The sequence below is a fragment of the Mus musculus genome, chromosome 12 (genome assembly GCF_000001635.26).
Source record: "Mus musculus strain C57BL/6J chromosome 12, GRCm38.p6 C57BL/6J".
In the NCBI taxonomy this organism is placed as follows: domain Eukaryota; kingdom Metazoa; phylum Chordata; class Mammalia; order Rodentia; family Muridae; genus Mus; species Mus musculus.
The window spans coordinates 32,316,849-32,334,281 of NC_000078.6; positions in this window are offsets into that span (position 1 = coordinate 32,316,849).

The window sequence follows — 17,433 nt, forward strand, 5'->3', positions numbered from 1 at the left end:
CGAGAGAGTGTGCTGGATCTGAATGTAATTCGTCTCAAAGGGAGCACCAGTCTAATAAGTGACTTTTACACAAAACAGAGGAATGAGTACCAGTAATCTTCTTTCAACAACCCCAAAAGAAGATTGCCACACAAACATAAAAATGACATAAAAAATAACAGGAAGCAACAATCACTATTCCTTAATAGCTCTTAACATCAATGGATTCAATTCCCCAATAAAAAGACATAGAATAACAGGACCCAGCATTTTGCTGCATAAAGGAAACGCACCTCAGTGTCAAAGACAGACACTACCTCAGAGTAAAGGGCTGGAAAACAATTTTCCAAGAAAATGGTCCCAAGAACAAGTTGGAGTAGCCATTCTAATATTAAATAAAATCAAATTTCAACTAAAAGTTATCAAAAAGGATAAGGAAAGACAATATTTCATACTCATCAAAGGAAAAATCTACCAAGAACAACTCTCAATTCTGAACATCTGTGCTCCAAATGCAAGGTCACCCACATTCATAAAAGAAACTTTATTGAAGCTCAAAGCACACATTGCACTTCACACAATAATAGTGGGAGACTTCAACACCGCACTCTCATCAATGGACAGATCACGGAAACACAAACTAAACAGAGATGCCTTGAAACTAACAGAAGTTATGGACCAAATGGATTTAAGAGATACCTATAGAACATTTTATTCTAAAACAAAAGAATATACCTTCTTCTCAGCACCTCTTGGTACCTTCTCCAAAATGACCACATTATCAGTCACAAAACAGAAATCAACAGATACAAGAAGATTGAAATAATCCCATGCATCCTATCAGATCACCATGGTCTTCAATAGCAACAAAAGCAATAAAAAGCCCACATACACATGGAAGCTGAACAACTTTCTACTCAATGATAACTTGGTCAAGTAAGAAATAAAGAAAGAAATCAAGGACTTTTTAGAATTTAATGAAAATGAAGGCACAACATACCCAAACTTATGGGACACAACGAAGCAGTGCTAAGAGAAAAACTCATAGCTCTGAGTGCCTCCAAAAAGAAACTGGAGAGAGCATACACTAGCAGCTTAACAGCACACCTGAAAGCTCTAGAACAAAAGGAATCAAATTCACCCAAGAGGAGTAGACAGCAGGAAATAATCAAACTCAGGGCTGAAATCAACCAAGAAGAAACAAAAAGAACTATTCAAAGAATCAACCAAACGAGGAGCTAGTTTTTTGAGAAAATCAACAAGACAGAAAAAAACCATTAGCCAGACTAACCAGAGGGCACAGAGACAGTATCCAAATTAACAAAGTCAGAAATGAAAAGGGAAACATAACAACAGAAACTAGGGAAATTAAAAAAATCATCAGATCCTACTACAAAAGTCTATACTCAACAAAACTTGAAAAATCTAGATGAAATGGAAAATTTTCTAGACAAATACCATGTACCAAAGTTAAATCAGATTAACCACCCAAATAGTCCCATAACCCCTAAAGTAATAGAAGTAGTCCTTAAAAGTATCCCCCCCCCCCAAAAAGCCCATGACCAGATGGGTTTAATGCAGAATCCTATCATACCTTCAAAGAAGACCTAATACCAATACTCTGCAAACTATTCCACAAAATAGACACAGAAGGAACACGACCCAATTCGTTCTATGAAGCCACAATTACACTGATACCAAAACCACACAAAGACCCAACAAAGAAAGAGAACATCAGACCAATTTCCCTTAAGAATTTAGATGCAAAAATATTCAATAAAATTCTCACAAACAGTCCAAGAACATATCAAAATGATCATTTACCATTATCAAGTAGGCTTCATCCCAGGTATGCAGGGATGGTTCAATATATGGAAATCCATCAATGTAATCCACTACATAAAGAAACTCAAAGAAAAAAATCACATGATCATTTCATTAGATGCTGAAAAAACATTTGACAAAATTCAACATACTAATATCCAATATATATATATAAAGAACTCAAGAAGGTGGACTCCAGAAAATCAAATAACCCCATTAAAAAATGGGGCTCAGAGCTAAACAAAGAATTCTCACCTGAGGAATACTGAATGGCTGAGAAGCACCTAAAGAAATGTTCAACATTCTTAGTCATCAGGGAAATGCAAATCAAAACGATACTGAGATTCTACCTCATACCAGTCAGAATGGCTAAGATCAAAAACTCAGGTGACAGCAGATGCTGGTGAGGATGTGGAGAAAGAGGAACACTTCTCCATTGCTAGTGGGATTGCAAGCTGGTACAACCACTCTGGAAATCAGTCTGGCAGTTCCTCAGAAAATTTGGCATAATACTACCGGAGGATCCTACAATACCTCTCCTGAGCATATATCCAGAAGATGTTCCAACATATAGTAAGGACACCTGCGCCACTATGTTCATAGCAGTCTTATTTATAATAGCTGGAAAGAACCCAGTTGATTCTCAACAAAGGAATGTATACAGAAAATGTGGTATGTTTACACGATGGAATACTACTCAGCTATTAAAAATGATGAATTTATGAAATTCTTAGGCAAATGGATGCATCTGGAGGATATCATCCTGAGTGTCGTAACCCAATCACAAAAGAACACACATGGTATTTACTCACTGATAAGTGGATATTAGCCCAGAAGCTCGGAATACACAACATACAATTCACAGACCAAATGAAGCTCAAGAAGAAGGAAGACCAAAGTATGGATACTTCTTAGAAGTGGGAAAAATACCCATGGTATGAGATACAGAGACAAAGTGTGGAGCAGAAACTGAAGGAAAGACCATCTAGAGACTGCCCCACCTGGGGATCCATCCCATATACAGTCACCAAACCCAGACACTATTGTGGATGACAATAAGAGCTTGCTGACAGGAGCCTGATATAGCTGTCTCCTGAGAGGCTCTGCCAGTGCCTGACAAATACAGAGTGGATGCTCTCAGCCAACCATTGGACTAAGCACAAGGTCCCAGATGGAGGAGCTAGAGAAAGTACCCAAGGAGCTGAAGGTGTTTGCAGCCCCATAGTAAGAACAACAATATGAACCAAACAGTATCCCCAGAGCTCCCAGGGACTAAACCAGCAACCAGGGTACACATGGAGGGACCCATTGCTCAAGCTGCATATGTAGTAGAGGATGGCCTGTTGGACATCAATGGGAGGAGAGGCCCTTGGTCATGAGAAGGCTCGATGCCCCAGTGTAGGGAACTGCCAGGACAGGGAAGTGTGAGTGGGTGGGTTGGCTCACAGGGGGAGGGGGGAATGGAATAGGGGATTTTTTTGAGGAGATACCAGGAAAGGGGATAACATTTGAAATGTAAATAAAGAAAATATCTAATAAAAACAATTAATATAAAAAGGAAGAGGAAAATAAAAGTACATGAAACTAACAGCCCATCACAGCACTTAACCTTTCTAAACTGTAAGAGATTCAAAGCAAGACGGAGCACCACACACAGACAAGGTGGTCTCACTCAAAGAAAGGACTATGTAGGCTCACGTGTAATTTCTAAGCTCTGCTCAAAATCAAAACTGAAGTACAAAATGAGCCCCTAGAAATATAATACTGTGATTGTTTGTCTAAGGAAAGAAAGAGCAGAGCTATTCTTGGTGACATGTCATCGGACATGTGCAGTAGAGTGCTGCTTTACCCTGTTTTCTAAAGGCAGAGAAAGGAAGCAATTAAGTTGTGCAGTGCTCGGTTTCTGTCGCATTGCACACAGCTCTACACTCTTAAACCATTACATAAATGACATGGCCAGAATTCCTCTGCCTAGAGGGCTGGTGGTCCCCCAGGGTGGGATGTACTTGGGTCTCCTCACCAGTCAGGGTACAATGAGTCCCATCATGAATTCAGCAACTGCACACATTTCAGACTTAACTCAGTGATAGGAATTTGTTTGAAGACAGTTAATAAAATCTTATAGAAGAACTATAGGGTCTGTTACCTCCTCCCATAATGCTTGATGATAGAATAGAGACATAACGTAATGTCCCTCGAGGTTCTCTTAGTTGGTCCAGGAATGCACTAGGGAAAGACAGGTTGTGCTCTGGCCAGTACACCTGTTCCTGGAAAGAGAATAGGAAAGAGACAAATTGGTAGGAGGCGTGTTTCTTACCTGTCTTATGAAAAAATCATTTCTGCTCAGCTTATTGGTGTTTTGGCCAAGTTATTCTTTTGATTCCAGAAAAGGCCTGACTAGTGAGGTAGTTCAGAAATGGCTGGTCTTTCCACTCTACCTTTGCACTAACCTTATGTAGCCATACTGTTGAGTTTTGATGTTACCTCAGTGTCAGAGCAACCAGGAAAGGATGATAGGCAAGGACTTCCACTCTCTTACATGATAGGGAAGTGTCTTTAGACTGACTGTAATACACTGTCTACCAGAGGAATGCCTTAGAAAAAGCCCTGAACTCTGTTTTCGATCAGCACAACTATTGTGTCTGATTCTTAAATTACACACAGGAAGAAAACAAAATCTGTAACTTGTCTGTGTTTAATGCCAGGAGGATAGGGTGCACAGGAAGGGGAAGGAAGTATTTACTCTTAAGCCATCTTGCTGTTCTATTGTTGAGAATAAAATAGAACTTCTATTTTAGCTAGATTAACCTAATTCCATATGTGCTAAGTGAAGTGCCACATCCTCAATGTGATTCCAAATTAGATGTAAAAAATGCTACCTGCATAAGATAACATGCAAATATAAGCTGTTACTCTTGCAACCCCACATTTATTGCACAAAATATAAGATTTGATTGTGGTGTGTGTGTGTGTGTGTGTGTGTGTGTGTGGTACATGTGCGTTAGGGTACATGGAGGTCAGAATAGAATGCGCCATCCCTTGAAGCTGGGGTTACAGATGGTTGTGAGCCACACAACACAGTCTCTGGGAGTTGAGCTTTGTTTCTCTGAAAGAACAGCAAGTTCTTAACTGTTAAGCCATCTCTTCTGGTCCTTATTATGCATTTTTGAAATTAGATTTGACAGTTCAGTTTTTAAATTTAATCCTTTTTAAAAAATCCCCCAAATCATGGCATCTATTAACTGAAATATCAGTAAAAAAATTTTTTTAGAAGCACAATTCCAAATGACAAAGAGCATGGGAGAAAGGCTAATCACAGCAACACTTTAAAAATGCAAAAGCAAATAGTGAAGACAGAGGAAGACAAGACAAGGTTCATAGTGAGGGATGCTCATGAGCAGGTAAAATCCACCCAGCACCTCTCTAAGATCTGGACTGTAGATCTGAAAGTGGACCGTCCTGCAGATCAAAGTGATAATCTGTTCAGCCTCTGGGTCTGTGCTCATGTTGCTTACCAGGATGGTGCCTCTTCCAGGCAGCAGGTGGAATCCAAAAGGCTCTGGCCTTAGGGACAATGTGCATGGCTGCAGCAACGCTATCCTGACAGCAAGTCAATTCTATGGACTAAATAGGTAGAATCCTTCCTGTCTGCAGCCTGACTTCCTCAACACAGCAGAAAGGAAATGGTGACAGCTATTTAGACTCGTATTAATCAAGATTCTTTAGAGGAGCAGAATTTGCAGAATCAATATACACACACATGCATGTATGCATGCATATATACACACATACACAAGCACGCGCATGCACACGCACATACACACACGTGTGCACACACACACACACACACACACACACACACACACACACACTCACACATGCAAAGGGGATTTATTAGAATGGCTCACAGGCCGTGGTCCAGCTAGTCTAACAATGGCTGTCTATCAATGGAAGGTTCAAGAATCCAGTAGTTGTTTAGTCCACGAGGCTGGATGTCTTAGCTTAGATTTTCAGTATAAGCTGGAATCCTGAAGAAGAAGGCTCTAATGCCAGTGAAAGAATGGACTTACCAATGAGAGTGAGAGAAAGGAGAAAGAGAGAGAGAGAGAGAGAGAGAGAGAGAGAGAGAGAGAGAGAGAGAGATAGAGAGAGATAGTTCTTCCATGATTTCTACATAGATTGCCAGCAGAAGGTGTGGCCCAAATTAAAGGTGGATCTTTCTACCTCAAAAGATTTGGATTAAAATGTGTCTTCCAATTTCAAATGATTTAATAAGAAAAAATTGTCTCACAGGGGTACCCAGCCACTTGGATTTTAGTTAATTCCAGATGTAGCCAAATTGACAACCAAGGATAGCTATCATAAGACTCTAGGCAGGGATGCGAAGATTGCTTTTTGGGGGACTGACCAAAATCAAAGCAAATCAACTTATGCTTTGGGATTTTCAGCAAACGGAGGTGTCCCTATCTATGTGCTGAGTGAGGTCCACACACCCCATTGGCTCATTATTTTTTTTGTCTGTCAGGCTTCATCCTCTAGTATGAGCACAAGTAGAGGAAAGTAACCCAGAGTGTGTGACACAGAAGGAAAGAACCAAGGGTAACTTGGAGGGTGCAACTAAGAGAGGGCCACCAAGAGGTCTCATTGTAGGTTCCAATTGTCAAGACTGGTGACCTGAGTTCAATCCTGAAACCTACATGTCAGAATGAGAGGATGTACTCCTAGGAGTTATCCTAGGTTTTCACCTTCAAGCCAGGGCACAAAGTAGGGAAACCCCAGGAAGATAAAGTGTGCATGGAAGCACTGGAGAAACAGCCACAAAGGGAAGCAGAAGCTAAGAACCTCATAGAAGTGTTACATGACAACGGTAAAGAGAGCTTTCAGAATGCACAGAAACACCAGCGATAGGGAAAGAGGACATGAGGAAAATTAGCTAAAGGAAAGGAGTTCCATAAGCAGAGGTAAGCAGACAAAGAGGACAATGAACGAAGGAACAGCAGGAGATTCCTGGAACAGAGTGTGGGCAGCTAGCAGGAGATACATCCTGCCAAATACTCATTTTCAGACCTCTGAGAACAAGAACAAATGGAGAAAATGTTAATACTCACAAAAACTCAGAACTCAGACTGGCATCAGGTTTCTCAAGAGCAGTAGTAGAAGCTTTAGAAATTGTGGGTGTTGGGGCACTGGAGAGATGGCTAAGCTGTTAAGAGCCCTTGATGCTTTTCCAGAGGACCCTGGTTTGGTCCCTTCTGATCATCTAAGTCTAATGGTTCACAATAGTCTGCAACTCAGCTTCAAGGGATCCTATCGGCATCCTTCTGGTCTCCTCTACCACCTGTACAGATGTGGTGTACACACACACACACACACACACACACACACACACACACACACACACAGCTTTAGAATAACACCCTTAGACTACAAGGCCAAAGTGTGGTTACTAATCCAGAAGGAGTGTTCCTAGTTATGCTTTTGCTCCATTGTAACTGTCAGATGAGTACATTTACAAATACCCCTTTTCTTGAAACTACGAGAGGGCCACCGAGAGGTCTCATTGTAGGTTCCAATGGTCAAGACTGGTGACCCGAGTTCAATCCTGACACCTACATGTTAGAATGAGAGGATGTACTCCTAGGAGTTATCCTAGGTCTTCACCTTCAAGCCATGGTATACCTCCCCTGAATGAATAAATGTAACTTTTAAAAAGAAAAGCACCACTGGGAGTATTCTATTAAGTAAGTAAGTAAGTAAGTAAGTAAGTAAGTAAGCCATTAAAGATGATGGCACAGGATCCAGCAAAGAGAGTGATGGAAGCCATTCCCAGGCTGGGGTACAGGAACAACCCAGGATATCAGCAGAGAACAGATTTGCTTGAGAGGCTTATGTCAAGGCCAACCAGGAAATCCCTAATAAGTAATGAAACTGACATTTTATTGTTGGTTTTGAAGACATATTGTTCTGTTTGAAATTATGTGTATGAGTAAGAAATGTATATAGACTACTCAAGTAAGAAGGTACTAAATAACGCCGCAGACAACAAAAACCAAGCAAACAAACAAATCCAACCACACTGTTCTATAAGCTCATTTGGAAACAACAGTCATAAAGTTGTATACTAGTAGCAAGTATATATATATATATATATATATATATATATATATACATATATATATATATATACACACACACACACACACATATACATACATATCATATTACAAATGCTATATATTAGTGGAATTAGATTATGGACTAGTGAATGTGTGGGTGCACAGAGAGCTACATTCTTTTTATGGTTGTTAGAAAATCAATAGACAACTATTTAGAAGTATGGTAGTACCCAATGCCAGAATAACATTTATAAAACAGAAAACTACTTTTTCGTTTCACAGATAAGTCTTTACAACTTTCCATATGGAGTAGATATTTGAATGGGAAATCAGGTAATTGTTGAAACTTTGGTGTTTTTGAAGCTAGTTAGTTCAGTTATGGGGATTCTAAAGTTATTTATAGCGTTATATATAGCGTTCAGATTCTAGTTGAGCATGGAAGGAGCTTGGAAGATGTCCCTAAAAGTTAGCTAAGTGAACATTCAACAGTTGTCCTTAGAGCTATAAGAGATATGAGGGGAACTGACAAGATACAAAAACACACAGCCTTCTGGGGCAGAAGCTTCTGCAGGAACAAGTGTTACAGTGGAGAAACAAGAATTATAGCTAAAGAGTTGCTTGAGGCTCTGTGTGTACATCCCCAGGAGCTAAAACATCCAGCCATCATGACCACTAACCTCCCAGGTTTCTACCCGTTTCTCAACAACGATTGTTAGGAAAACCCCTCTTCTCCCCACAGGGGATAGACCAGGGACAGATAAGAAGAAGAAAGGATTTGCAATGTTCCAGAATGTCTCTTTCAGGAGAAACTACCCTGCTGGGGGGAGGTGTTATTAAAACCTAACAGGAACCCACTTGAAGTGGAAAAAGAACTGAGAAATGCTTGTGAAGCCTGTAGTCTGGAGGCCCGTGCATACCAAAGGTCAGAGACCATGAATCAGAGCGCTGACTGTGGAGCACTGACTCCTCTGGCCCACCTAACTTTCATTTCTTGTGGCTTATCGGGAGAGGTTCCAGTTACCTTGTATGTCATGTATGCCATCAAAACAATGTATAAGACACTAAAGGTTGGGATGAGGGGATTAGACTGAAGAGGGAAGGCACAAGATCCAGACTCAATATGTTACAAAATTACGATTCAAGGGATTTAAAACAATTATGATTAAAATACTAAGGACCCCAGGGTTAAAAAGTTTATTTGAGAAACTTTACTTAAGAGAATTAATAGCCTGCAAGATCACATGGGCAGTGTAGGCAAAGGGGGATTCTAAGATCCAGGAAGTGTTTCCAGAGACCAGAAGCCTTGTGTAGACAGGAAGGAGGCCCTTGATGGACATATTGTTAGACTGGATGCCCCTGAGGTGAGAACCTTGAATTTGGTGATGAATCAGTCCAAATTTGCAAAGCTGAAAACAGGAGAACACATTCAAGACCAGTGAGACAGCTAATGTCAGCCACCAGATCACAGCTCCAGGAGACTCAGAGAACAGCATGCAGGACAAAGGTTAGACACGTCGAAACTAGGCATGTCATGTTGGGCAACAGGACATCCAAGATAATGTTTTTTTTTAATTAGGTATTTATTTCATTTACATTTCGAATGCTATCCCCAAAGTACCCCATACACTCCTCCACCCACTCCCCAACACACCCACTCCCACTTCTTGGCTCTGGTGTTCCCCTGTACTGGGGCATATAAAGTCTACACGACCAATGGGCCTCTCTTTCCACTGATGGCCAACTAGGCCATCTTCTGATACATATGCAGCAAGAGACACAAGCTCCGGGGGGTACTGGTTAGTTCATATTGTTGTTCCACCTATAGGGTTGCAGATTCCCCCAGCTCCTTGGGTACTTTCTCTAGCTCTTCCATTGGGGGCCTTGTGATCCATCGAATAGCTGACTGTGAGCATCCACTTCTGTGTTTGCTAGGCCCCGGCATAGTCTCACAAGAGACAGCTATATCTGGGTCCTTTAGCAAAATCTTGCTAGTGTATGCAATGGTGTCAGCGTTTGGAAGCTGATTATGGGATGGATCCCTGGGTATGGCAGTCTCTAGATGGTCCATCCTTTCATCTCAGCTCCAAACTTTCTCTCTGTAACTCCTTCCATGGGTGTTTTGTTCCCAATTCTAAGAAGGGGCAAAGTGTCCACACTTTGGTCTTCGTTCTTCGTGATTTTCATGTGTTTTGCAAATTGTATCTTATATCTCGGGTATGCTAAGTTTCTGGGCTAATATCCACTTATCAGTGAGTACATATCATTTGAGTTCTTTTGTGATTGTGTTACCTCACTCAGGATGATGCCCTTGACCAACCATTTGCCTAGGCATTTCATATTCATTCCTTTTAATAGCTGAGTAGTACTCCATTGTGTAAATGTACCACATTTTCTGTATCCATTCCTCTGTTGAGGGGCATCTGGGTTCATTTCAGCTTCTGGCTATTATAAATAAGGCTGCTATGAACATAGTGGAGCATGTGTCCTTCTTACCAGTTGGGGCATCTTCTGGATATATGCCCAGGAGAGGTATTGCAGGATCCTCCGGTAGTACTATGTCCAATTTTCTGAGGAACCACCAGACTGATTTCCAGAGTGGTTGTACAAGCTTGCAATCCCACCAACAATGGAGGAGTGTTCCTCTTTCTCCACATCCTCGCCAGCATCTGCTGTCACCTGAATTTTTGATCTTAGCCATTCTGACTGGTGTGAGATGGAATCTCAGGGTTGTTTTGATTTGCATTTCTCTGATGATTAAGGATGTTGAACATTTTTTCAGGTGTTTCTCAGCCTTTCGGTATTCCTCGGGTGAGAATTCTTTGTTCAGCTCTGAGCCCCATCTTTAAGGGGGCTATTTGATTTTCTGGAGTCCACCCTCTTGAGTTCTTTATATATTGGATACTAGTCCCCTATCTGATTTAAGATAGGTAAAGATCCTTTCCCAATCTGTTGGTGGTCTTTTTGTCTTATTGACGGTGTCTTTTGCCTTGCAGAAGCTGTGCAGTTTCATGAGGTCCCATTTATCGATTCTTGATCTTACAGCACAAGCCATTGCTGTTTAATTCAGGAAATTTTCCCGTGTGCCCATATCTTCGAGGCTTTTCCCCACTTTCTCCTCTATAAGTTTCAGTGTCTCTGGTTTTATGTGGAGTTCCTTGATCCACTTAGATTTGACCTTGGTACAAGGAGATAGGAATGGGTCGATTCACATTCTTCTACATGATAACAACCAGTTGTGCCAGCACCATTTGTTGAAAATGCTGTCTTTCTTCAACTGGATGATTTTAGCTCCCTTGTCGAAGATCAAGTGACCATAGGTGTGTGGGTTCATTTCTGGGTCTTCAATTCTATCCCATTGGTCTACTTGTCTGTCTCTATACCAGTACCATGCAGTTTTTTATCACAATTGCTTTGTAGTAAACTTTAGGTTAGGCATGGTGATTCCACCAGAGGTTCTTTTATCCTTGAGAAGAGTTTTTGCTATCCTAGGTTTTTTGTTATTTCAGATGAATTTGAAGATTGTTATTTCTAATTTGTTGAAGAATTGAGTTGGAATTTTGATGGGGATTGCATTGAATCTGTAGATTGCTTTTGGCAAGATAGCCATTTTAACAATGTTAATCCTGCCAATCCATGAACATGGGAGATCTTTCCATCTTCTGAGATCTTCTTTAATTTCTTTTTTCAGAGACTTGAAGTTCTTATCATACAGGTCTTTCACTTCCTTAGTTAGAGTCACTCACGCCAAGGTATTTTATATTATTTGTGACTATTAAGAAGGGTGTTGTTTCCCTAATTTCTTTCTCAGCCTGATTATCCTTTGTGTATAGAAAGACCATTGACTTGTTTGAGTTAATTTTATATCCAGCTACTTCACTGAAGCTGTTTATCAGGTTTAGAAGTTCTCTGGTGGAATTTTTAGGGTCACTTATATATACTATCATGTCATCTGCAAAAAGTGATATTTTGACTTCATCTTTTCCAATTTGTATCCCATTGATCTTCTTTTGTTGTTGAATTGCTCTGGCTAGGACTTCAAGTACAATGATGAATAGGTAGGGAGAAAATAGGCAGCCTTGTCTAGTTCCTGATTTTAGTGGGATTGCTTCCAGGTTCTCACCATTTACTTTGATGTTGGCTGCTGGTTTGCTGTAGATTGCTTTTATCATGTTTAGTATGGGCCTTGAATTCCTGATCTTTCCAAAACTTTTATCATGAATGGGTGTTGGATCTTGTCGAATGCGTTTCCACATCTAGCGAGATGATCATGTGGTTTTTGTCTTTGATTTTGCTTATATAATGGATTACGTTGATGGATTTCCATATATTAAACCATCCCTGCATCCCTGGAATAAAACCTACTTGGTCAGGATGGATGATTGTTTTAATGTGTTCTTGGATTTGTTTAGTGAGAATTTTATTGAGTATTTTTGCATCGATACTCATAAGGGAAATTGATCTTAAGTTCTCTCAATTTGTTGGTTCTTTCTGTGGTTTAGGTATCAGAGTAATTGTGGCTTCATAGATTGAGTTGGGTAGAGTACCTTCTGCTTCTATTTTGTGGAATAGTTTGTGCAGAACTGGAATTATATCTTCTTTGAAGGTCTGATAGAACTCTGCACTAAACACATCTGGTCCTGAGCATTTTTTGGCTGGCAGACTATTAATGACTGCTTCTATTTCTTTAGGGGATATGAGACTGTTTAGATCATTAACTTGATGCTGACTTAACTTTGGTACCTGGTATCTGTCTAGAAATTTGTCCATTTCGTCCAGGTTTTCCAGTTTTGTTGAGTATAGCCTTTTATAGAAGGATCTGATGGTGTTTTGGATTTCTTCAGGATCTGTTGTTATGTCTCCCTTTTCATTTCTGATTTTGTTAATTAGGATGCTGTCCCTGTGCCCTCTAGTGAGTCTAGCTAAGGGTTTATCTATCTTGTTGATTTTCTCAAAGAACCAGCTCCTTGTTTTGTTGATTCTTTGAATAGTTCTTCTTATTTCCACTTGGTTGATTTTGCCCCTCAGTTTGATTATTTCCTGCCATCTACTCCTCTTGGGTGAACTTTCTTCCTTTTTTTGTAGAGCTTTTAGGTGTGTTGTCAAGCTGCTAGTGTGTGCTCTCTCTAGTTTCTCTTAGGAGGCACTCAGAGCTATGAGTTTCCCTCTTAGAAATGCTTTCATTGTATCCCATAGGTTTGGGTATGTTGTGGCTTCATTTTCATTAAACTCTAAAAAGTCCTTAATTTCTTTCTTTATTCCTTCCTTGACCAAGGTATCATTGAGAAGAGTGTTGTTCAGTTTCCACGTGAAAGTTGGCTTTCCATTATTTATGTTGTTATTGAAGATCAGCCTTAGTCCATGGTGGTCTAATAGGATGCATGGGACAATTTTAATATTTTTGTATCTGTTGAGGCCTGTTTTTTGACCAATTATATGGTCAATTTTGGAGAAGGTCCCGTGAGGTGCTGAGAAGAATGTATATCCTTTTGTTTTAGGATAAAATGTTCTGCAGATATCTGTTAAGTCCATTTGTTTCATAACTTCTGTTAGTTTCACTGTGTCCCTGTTTAGTTTCTGTTTCCACGATCTGTCCATTGATGAAAATGGTGTGTTGAAGTCTCCCACTATTATTGTGTGAGGTGCAATGTGTGCTTTGAGCTTTACTAAAGTGTCTTTAATGAATGTGGCTGCCCTTGCATTTGGAGCATAGATATTCAGATTTGAGAGTTTCTTCTGGAGGATTTTATCTTTGATGAGTATGAAGTGTCCCTCCTTGTCTTTTTTGATAACTTTGGGTTGGAAGTCGATTTATTCGATATTAGAATGGCTACTCCAGCTTGTTTCTTCAGACCATTTGCTTGGAAAATTGTTTTCCAACCTTTCACTCTTAGGTAGTGTCTGTCTTTTTCCCTGAGATGGGTTTCCTGTAAGCAGCAGAATGTTGGGTCCTGTTTGTGTAGCCAGTATGTTAGTTTATGTCTTTTTATTGGGGAATTGAGTCCATTAATATTAAGAGATATTAAGGAAAAGTAATTGTTGCTTCCTATTATTTTTGTTGTTAAAGTTGGCATTTTGTTCTTGTGGCTGTCTTCTTTTTGGTTTGTTGATGGATTACTTTCTTGCTTTTTCTAGGGTGTGATTTCCATCCTTGTATTGGTTTTTTTCTTTTATTATCCTTTGAAGGGCTGGATTCGTGGAAAGATAATGTGTGAATTTGGTTTTGTCGTGGAATACTTTTGTTTCTTCATCTATGCTAATTGAGAGTTTGCCTGGGTATAGTAGCCTGGGCTGGCATTTGTGTTGTCTTAGTGTCTGTATAACATCTGTCCAGGCTCTTCTGACTTTCATAGTCTCTGGTGAAAAGTCTGGTGTAATTCTGATAGGTCTGTCTTTATATGTTACTTGACCTTTCTTTCTTACTGCTTTTAATATTCTCTCTTTATTTAGTGCATTTGTTGTTCTGATTATTATGTGTCTGGAAGAATTTCTTTTCTGGTCCAGTCTATTTGGAGTTCTGTAGGCTTCTTGTACGTTAATGGGCCTGTTATTCTTTAAGTGTGGGAAGTTTTCGTCTACAATTTTGTTGAAGATATTAACTGTCCCTTTGAGTTGAAAATCTGCATTCTCATCTACTCTTATTATCTGTAGGTTTGGTCTTCTCATTGTGTCCTGGATTTCCTGGATGTTTTGAGTTAGGACCTTTTTGCATTTTGTATTTTCTTTGATTGTTGTGCCGATGTTTTCTATGGAATCTTTTGCACCTGAGATTCTCTCTTCCATCTCTTGTATTCTGTTGCTGATGCTCGCATCTATGGTTCCAGATTTCTTTCCTAGGGTTTCTATCTCCAGCATTGCCTCACTTTGGGTTTTCTTTATTGTGTCTACTTCCCTTTTTAGGTCTTGGATGGTTTTATTCAATTCCATCACCTGTTTGGTCGTGTTTTCCTGCAATTCCTTAAGGGATTTTTGTGTTTCCTCTTTAAGGTGTTCTACCTGTTTAGCTGTGTTCTCCTGTATTTCTTTAAGTGAGTTATTAAAGTCCTTCTTGATAACTTCTACCATCATCATGAGATATGTTTTTAAATCCGGGTCTAGCTTTTCGGGTGTGTTGGGGTGCCCAGGACTAGGTGGGGTGGGAGTGCTGCATTCTGATGATGGTGAGTGGTCTTGACTTCTGTTAGTAGGATTCTTACATTTGCCTTTCGCCATCTGATAATCTCTGGAGCTAGTTGTTATAGTTGTCTTTGGTTAGAGCTTGTTCCTCAGGTGATTATGTTAGCCTCTATCAGCAGACCTGGGAGACTAGTTCTCTCCTTAGTTTCAGTGGTCAGAGCACTCTCTGCAGGCAAGCTCTCCTCCTGCATGGAAGGTGCCCAGATATCTGGTGTTCGAACCTGCCTCCTGGCAGAAGTTGTGTTCTACTCACCAGAGGTCTTAAGATCTCGTGGAGGGTCTTGTGAGGACCTTGGGGGTGTCCAGAAACTCCGCATGCAAGGAACCCCGTTGCTGGTGTGGACTGTACAGGACTTGTGACCCTGATCAGGCTGGGTTTACTGCTTCCTTAATTAATGCAGTCTCAGGTCCCACGCGATTGGATTGGAGCAGATGCTGTGTTCCACTCACCAGAGGTCTTAAGATTCTGTGGGGGATCCTGTGGGGGTCCTTGAGGGTGTTTGGAGACTCCTTGGGCAAGGAACCCTGGTGCTGGAGTGGACCGGAAGTGACTTGTGCCCCTGATCAGGCCGGGTTATCTGCTTCCCTAGTTAATGCAGTCTCAGGTCCCGTGTGATTGGATTGGAGCAGATACTGTGTTCCACTCACCAGAGGTCTTAAGATCCCATGGGAGATCCTGTGGGGGTCCTTGCGGGTGTCCTGAGACTCCTTGGGCAAGGAACCCTGTTGCTGGAGTGGACCGGAAGGGACTTGTGCCCCTGATCAGGCCGGCTTATCTGCTTCCCTAATTAATGCAGTCTCAGGTCCTGATTGGATTGGAGCAGATGCTGTGTTCCACTCACCAGAGGTCTTAAAATCCTGTGGGGGATCCTGTGGGGGTCCTTGCGGGTGTCTGGAGACTCCGTGGGCAAGGAAGCCTGGTGCTGGAGTCTTGTTTTTAACTTTTAAAAACCCAAAGAAAAAGAAACATGAATAACTAATGTAAAAAATGAAAGTGGTCTTTATTACAGATTCTGTGGTCACTAGGCTTGTGAAAGGTACAAATACTAGAAGTAATCTGTGCCTTTAACTTTGATAATCTAGATGAACTGTGCCAATTCCTTGAAATTATATACTCAAATTCTCACAAGTGACTATATAATCTGGATAAGCTTACATTTATTAAAGAAATTACATTAATAGAAACAAACTCTGTAAGACAAACAGTACCTGTCCCAGGTAGATTTACGGGTGAATTTTACTAAACTTCTTAGTTAGGGTTTTATTGCTGTGAAGAGATACCATGACCAAGGCAACTCTTATAAAAGAAAACATTTAACTGGGGCTGGCTTACAGTATCAGAGGTTCTGACCATTATCATCATGGAAGAAAGCATGGCAGGCTGCAGGCACACATGTTGCGGGAGGAGTTCTACATTCTGATCTGAAGGCAGCTAGGAGACTGATTACATACCAGGCAAAGCTTGAGCACTAGGACGCCTATAAGTCTGCCCCTTCAGTGATGCATTTCCTCCAGCAAGGCCACACATACTCCAACAAGACCACACCTCCTAATAGTGCCTCTCCCTGTGGGCCAAGCATTCAAACACATGAGTCTATGGAGGTCAAACCTATTGACACCACCACAACATTTAAGGAAGAAATTATACTAATTATATACAAGAATATAAAAGTAGGAGTTCTTTTTAAGTCATTCTAATAGGCCAACCTCACCCTATCTCCAAAATAAGGCAAGCATATTACAGGACAAGGAAACTACAGAATAATATATTTCATAAATATATTTCATGAATCAAATCCAATAGTTCTTAAAGTGAGTTATTTAGTATGACTAAATAAGTTTTATTTCAGATACTCCTGGCTGGTTCAACATTTGAATATCAGTATAACTTTCAAACCAATAAGCTAAAGAGAAAAAAAATCACATGATAATATCAATAGATGTTTTTAAAAACGCATTTGACAGGATCCAATATTCTTGTGTAATGTGGAAGCTTCAGTCAGTGAGGAGTTCAGTCAGTAGAAGGCTGAGCCGCAGGGTAAGAGGTGCATGGGGGAAGAGACGCATGGGGTTAATATGGCCTGCAGCAGAGTTGCTCTATCCGGCACTATTTCAGCCCCTTCACACACAACACCATGCTTGCATTCAGTACAGCACCATTCTGTAGATAATAAAAGGAATTCTTCAAATGCTGTGACCTCCAAACCAAAGCCCCTTGCTGGGGCAGTTCTTCCAGGATTGCAAAACACATTAAATGGTGACCTATTAACAGACAGAGGTTCCTTGAATCTACCATCTAACATGTGGGAACCAGCATCGGTTTCCCTTTGACTTAAGGGAC